Source organism: Chiloscyllium punctatum, unplaced genomic scaffold (genome assembly GCF_047496795.1).
Source record: "Chiloscyllium punctatum isolate Juve2018m unplaced genomic scaffold, sChiPun1.3 scaffold_63, whole genome shotgun sequence".
Classification (NCBI taxonomy): Eukaryota; Metazoa; Chordata; class Chondrichthyes; order Orectolobiformes; family Hemiscylliidae; genus Chiloscyllium; species Chiloscyllium punctatum.
Genome location: NW_027309797.1, coordinates 104449 through 110976, shown reverse-complemented (window position 1 = coordinate 110976; position 6528 = coordinate 104449).

The following is a 6528-nucleotide window of genomic DNA, read 5'->3' as shown; positions in this document are numbered from 1 at the left end:
AAACAGAAGGCGAGAAACAGAGGGGCTGAAAGAGAGGGCCTGAATCAGAGGGGCTGAAACAGAAGGCGAGAAACAGAGGGGCTGAAACAGAGGGCGTGAAACAGAGGGGCAGAAACCGAAGGCGAGAAACAGTGGGGCTGAAACAGAGGGGCTGAAACAGAGGGCAAGAAACAGAGGGGCTGAAACAGAGGGCGAGAAACAGAGGGTCTGAAACAGAGGGGCTTTAGCAGAGGGGCTGAAACAGAGGGCGAGAAACAGAGGGGCTGAAACAAAGGGCGAGAAACAGAGGGGCTGAAACAGAGGGGCTGAAGCAGAGGGGCTGAAACAGAGGGCGAGAAACAGAGGGGCTGAAACAAAGGGCGAGAAACAGAGGGGCTGAAACAGAGGGGCAGAAACAGAGGGGCTGAAACAGAGGGGCTGAATCGGAGGGGCTGAAACAGAGGGGCTGAAACAGAGGGGCTGAAACAGAGAGTGCGAAACAGAGGGGCTGAAACAGAGGGCGAGAAACAGAGGGGCTAAAACAGAGGGCGATAAACAGAGGGGCTGAAACAGAGGGCAAGAAACAGAGGGGCTGAAACCGAGTGGCTGAAACAGAAGGGCTGAAATAGAGGGGCTGAAACAGAGGGCGAGAAACAGAGGGGCTGAATCAGAGGGGCTGAAAGAGAGGGGCTGAAACAGAAGGCGAGAAACAGACGGGCTGAAACAGAGGGCGAGAAACAGAGGGGCAGAAACAGAGGGCGAGAAACAGAGGGGCAGAAACAGAGGGCGAGAAACAGAGGGGCTGAAACAGAGGGGCTGAAACAGAGGGCAAGAAACAGAGGGGCTGAAACAGAGGGCGAGAAACAGAGTGGCAGAAACAGAGGGGCTGAAACAGAGGGGCTGAAACAGAGGGCGAGAAACAGAGGGTCTGAAACAAAGGGCGAGAAACAGAGGGGCGGAAACAGAGGGGCTGAATCAGAGGGGCTGAATCAGAGTGGCTGAAACAGAGGGGCTGAAACAGAGGGCGAGAAACAGAGGGGCTGAATCAGAGGGGCTGAATCAGAGGGGCTGAAACAGAGGGGCTGAAACAGAGGGCGAGAAACTAAGGGACTGAATCAGAGGGGCTGAAACAGAGGGGCTGAAACAGACGGGCTGAAACAGAGAGCCTGAAACAGAGGGGCTGAAACAGAGGGGCTGAAATAGAGGGGCTGAAACAGAGGGGCTGAAACAGAGGGCGAGAAACTAAGGTACTGAATCAGAGGGGCTGAAACAGAGGGGCTGAATCAGAGGGGCTTAAACAGAGGGGCTGAATCAGAGGGGCTGAAACAGAGGGGCTGAAACAGAGTGCGAGAAACAGAGAGGCTGAAACAGAGGGCGAGAAACAGAGGGGCTGAAACAGAGGGCGAGAAACAGAGGGGCTGAAACAGAGGGGCTGAAACAGACGGGCTGAAACAGAGGGCGAGAAACAGAGGGGCTGAAACAGATGGCGAGAAACAGAGGTGCTGAAACAGAGGTCGAGAAACAGAGGGGCTGAATCAGAGGGGCTGAAACAGAGGGCGAGAAACAGAGGGGCTGAAATAGAGGGCGAGAAACAGAGGGGCTGAAACAGAGGTGCTGAAACAGAGGGTGAGAAAGAGAGGGGCTGAAACAGAGGGCGAGAAACAGAGGAGCAGAAACAGAGGGCGAGAAACAGAGGGGCTGAAACAGAGGGGCTGATTCAGAGGGGCTGAAACAGAGGGGCTGAATCAGAGGGGCTGAAACAGAGGGCGAGAAACAGAGGGGCTGAAACAGAGGGCGAGAAACAGAGGAGCAGAAACAGAGGGCGAGAAACAGAGGGGCTGAAACAGAGGGGCTGAAACAGAGAGTGCAAAACAGAGGGGCTGAAACAGAGGGCGAGAAACAGAGGGGCTGAAACAGAGGGCGAGAAACAGAGGGGCTGGAACAGAGGGCAAGAAACAGAGGGGCTGAAACCGAGTGGCTGAAACAGAAGGGCTGAAACAGAGGGGCTGAAACAGAGGGCGAGAATCAGAGGGGCTGAATCAGAGGGGCTGAATCAGAGGGGCTGAAACAGAGGGGCTGAATCAGAGGGGCTGAAACAGAAGGCGAGAAACAGAGGGGCTGAAACAGAGGGCAAGAAACAGAGGGGCTGAAACAGAGGGCGAGAAACAGAGGGGCTGAAACAGATGGCGAGAAACAGAGGGGCTGAAACAAAGGGCGAGAAACAGAGGGGCTGAAACAGAGGGGCAGAAACAGAGGGGCTGAAACAGAGGGGCTGAATCTGAGGGGCTGAAACAGAGGGGCTGAAACAGAGGGGCTGAAACAGAGGGCAAGAAACAGAGGGGCTGAAACAGAGGGGCTGAAACAGAGGGGCAGAAACAGAGGGCGAGAAACAGAGGGGCTGAAACAGAGGGGCTGAAACAGAGGGCGAGAAACAGAGGGGCTGAATCAGAGGGGCTGAATCAGAGGGGCTGAAACAGAGGGGCTGAAACAGAGGGCGAGAAACTAAGGGACTGAATCAGAGGGGCTGAAACAGAGGGGCTGAAACAGAGGGGCTGAATCAGAAGGGCTGAAACAGAGGGGCTGAATCAGAGGGGCTGAAACAGAGGGGCTGAATCAGAGGGGCTGAAACAGAGGGCAAGAAACAGAGGGGCTGAAACAGAGGGCGAGAAACAGAGGGGCTGAAACAGAGGGGCTGAAACAGAGGGGCTGAAACAGAGGGGCTGAAACAGAGGGCGAGAAACAGAGGGGCTGAAACAGAGGGCGAGAAACAGAGGGGCTGAAACAGAGGGCGAGAAACAGAGGGCGAGAAACAGAGGGACTGAAACAGAGGGTCTGAAACAGAGGGGCTGAAACAGAGGGCGAGAAACAGAGGGGCTGAAACGGAGAGCGAGAAACAGAGGGGCTGAAACAGAGGGCGAGAAACAGAGGGGCTGAAACAGAGGGGCTGAAACAGTGGGGCTGAAACAGAGGGGCTGAAACAGAGGGTGAGAAATAAAGGGGCTGAAACAGAGGGCGAGAAACAGAGGGGCTGAAACAGAGGGCGAGAAACAGAGGGGCTGAAACAGAGGGCGAGAAACAGAGGGGCTGAAACAGAGGGGCTGAAACAGAGGGGCTGAAACAGAGGGCAAGAAATAGAGGAGCTGAAAAAGAGGGCGAGAAACAAAGGGGCTGAAACAGAGGGTGAGAAACAGAGGGGCTGAATCAGAGGGGCTGAAACAAATGCCGAGAAACAGAGGGGCTGAAACAGAGGGCGAGAAACAGAGGGGCTGAAACAGAGGGGCTGAAACAGAGGGTGAGAAACAGAGGGGCTGAAACAGAGGGCGAGAAACAGAGGGGCTGAAACAGAGGGGCAGAAACAGAGGGGCTGAATCAGAGTGGCTGATTCAGAGGGTCTGAAACAGAGGGGCTGAATCAGAGGGGCGGAAACAGAGGGCGAGAAACAGAGGGGCAGAAACAGAGGGCAAGAAACAGAGGGGCTGAAACAGAGGGCGAGAAACAGACAGGCAGAAACAGAGAGCGAGAAACAGAGGGACTGAAACAGAGGGGCTGAAACAGAGAGCGCGAAACAGATGGACTGAAACAGAGGGCGAGAAACAGAGGGGCTGAAACAGAGGGCGAGAAACAGAGGGGCTGAAGCAGAGGGCGAGAAACAGAGGGGCTGAAACAGAGGGCGAGAAACAGACGGGCAGAAACAGAGGGCGAGAAACAGAGGGACTGAAACAAAGGGGCTGAAACAGAGAGCGCGAAACAGAGGGACTGAAACAGAGGGCGAGAAACAGAGGGGCTGAGACAGTGGGCAAGAAACAGAGGGGCTCAAACAGAGGGCGAGAAACAGAGGGGCTGAAACAGAGGGCAAGAAACAGAGGGGCTGAAACAGAGTGGCTGAAACAGAGGGCGAGAAACAGAGGGGCTGAATCAGACAGGCTGAATCAGATGGGCTGAAACAGAGGGGCTGAAACAGAGGGCGAGAAACAGAGTGGCTGAAACAGAGGGCGAGAAACAGAGGGCGAGAAACAGAGGGGCTGAAAAAGTGAGGCTGAAACAAAGGGGCTGAAACAAAGCGCCTGATACAGAGGGGGAGAAATAGAGGGGCTGAAACAGAGGGGCTGAAACAGAGGGGCGGAAACAGAGGTGCTGAAACAGAGAGCGAGAAACAGAGGGGCTGAAACAGAGGGCCAGAATCAGAGTGGCTGAAACAGAGGGCGAGAAACAGAGTGGCTAAAACAGAGGGCAAGAAACAGAGGGGCTGAAACAGAGGGGCTGAAACAGAGGGGCGGAAACAGAGGGGCTGAAACAGAGGGCGAGAAACAGAGGGGATGAAACAGAGGAGCTGAAACAGAGGGGCGGAAAGAGAGGGGCTGAAACAGAGAGCGAGAAACAGAGGGGCTGAAACAGAGGGCGAGAAAATAGTGGCTGAAACAAAGGGGCTGAAACAGTGGGGCTACAATAGAGGGGCTGAAACAGAGGGCGAGAAATAGAGGGGCTGAAACAGAGGGCGAGAAACCGAGGGGCTGAAACAGAGGGGCTGAAACAGAGGGGCAGAAACAGAGGGGCTGAAACAGAGGGCGAGAAACAGAGGGGCTGAAACAGAGGGTGTGAAACAGAGGGGCTGAAACAGAGGGCGAGAAACAGAGGGGCTGAAACAGAGGGGCTGAAACAGAGGGGCTGAAACAGTGGGCGAGAAACAGAGGGGCTGAAACAGAGGGCGAGAAACAGAGGGGCTGAATCAGAGGGGCTGAAACAGAGGGCGAGAAACAGAGGGGCTGAAACAGAGGGACTGAAACAGAGGGGCTGAAACAGAGGGCGAGAAACAGAGAGGCTGAAACAGAGGGCGAGAAACAGAGTGGCTGAAACAGAGGGCAAGAAACAGAGGGGCTGAAACAGAGGGCGAGAAACAGAGGGGCTGAAACAGAGGGGCTGAAACAGAGGGGCTGAAACAGAGAGCGAGAAACAGAGGGGCTGAAACAGAGGGCCAGAAACAGAGGGCGAGAAACAGAGGGACTGAAACAGTGAGGCTGAAACAGAGGGGCTGATACAGAGGGCGAGAAACAGAGCGGCTGAAACAGAGGGCGCGAAACAGAGGGGCTGAAACAAAGGGGCTGAAACAGTGGGGCTAAAACAGAGGGGCTGAAACAGAGGGCGAGAAATAGAGGGGCTGAAACAGAGGGCGAGAAACAGAGGGGCTGAAACAGAGGGCGAGAAACAGAGGGGCTAAAACAGAAGGCGAGAAACAGAGGGGCTGAAACAGAGGGGCTAAATCAGAGGGCGAGAAACAGAGGGGCTGAAACAGAGGGCGAGAAACAGAGGGGCTGAAACAGAGGGCGAGAAACAGAGGGGCTGAATCAGAGGGGCTGAAACAGAGGGCGAGAAACAGAGGGGCTGAAACAGAGAGCGAGAAACAGAGGGGCTGAAACAGAGGGTCTGAAACAGAGGGGCTGAAACAGAGGGGCTGAATCAGAGTGGCTGATTCAGAGGGTCTGAAACAGAGGGGCTGAATCAGAGGGGCGGAAACAGAGGGCGAGAAACAGAGGGGCAGAAACAGAGGGCAAGAAACAGAGGGGCTGAAACAGAGGGCGAGAAACAGACGGGCAGAAACAGAGAGTGAGAAACAGAGGGAGTGAAACAGAGGGGCTGAAACAGAGAGCGCGAAACAGAGGGACTGAAACAAAGCGCCTGATACAGAGGGCGAGAAACAGAGGGGCTGAAACAGAGGGGCTGAAACAGAGGGGCGGAAACAGAGGGGCTGAAACAGAGAGCGAGAAACAGAGGGGCTGAAACAGAGGGCCAGAATCAGAGTGGCTGAAACAGAGGGCGAGAAACAGAGTGGCTAAAACAGAGGGCAAGAAACAGAGGGGCTGAAACAGAGGGCGAGAAACAGAGGGGCTGAAACAGAGGGGCTGAAACAGAGGGGCGGAAACAGAGGGGCTGAAACAGAGAGCAAGAAACAGAGGGGCTGAAACAGAGGGCGAGAAAATAGTGGCTGAAACAAAGGGGCTGAAACAGTGGGGCTACAATAGAGGGGCTGAAACAGAGGGCGAGAAATAGAGGGGCTGAAACAGAGGGCGAGAAACCGAGGGGCTGAAACAGAGGGGCTGAAACAGAGGGCGAGAAACAGAGGGGCTGAAACAGAGGGGCTGAAACAGAGGGGCTGAAACAGAGGGCGAGAAACAGAGGGGCTGAAACAGATGGGCAGAAACAGAGGGGCTGAAACAGAGGGGCTGAATCGGAGGGGCTGAAACAGAGGGGCTGAAACAGAGGGGCTGAAACAGAGGGCAAGAAACAGAGGGGCTGAAACAGAGGGGCTGAAACAGAGGGGCTGAATCAGAGGGGCTGAATCAGAGCGGCTGAAACAGAAGGGCTGAAACAGAGGGCGAGAAACAGAGGGGCTGAATCAGAGGGGCTGAATCAGAGGGGCTGAAACAGAGGGGCTGAAACAGAGGGCGAGAAACTAAGGGACTGAATCAGAGGGGCTGAAACAGAGGGGCTGAAACAGACGGGCTGAAACAGAGAGCCTGAAACAGAGGGGCTGAAACAGAGGGGCTGAAATAG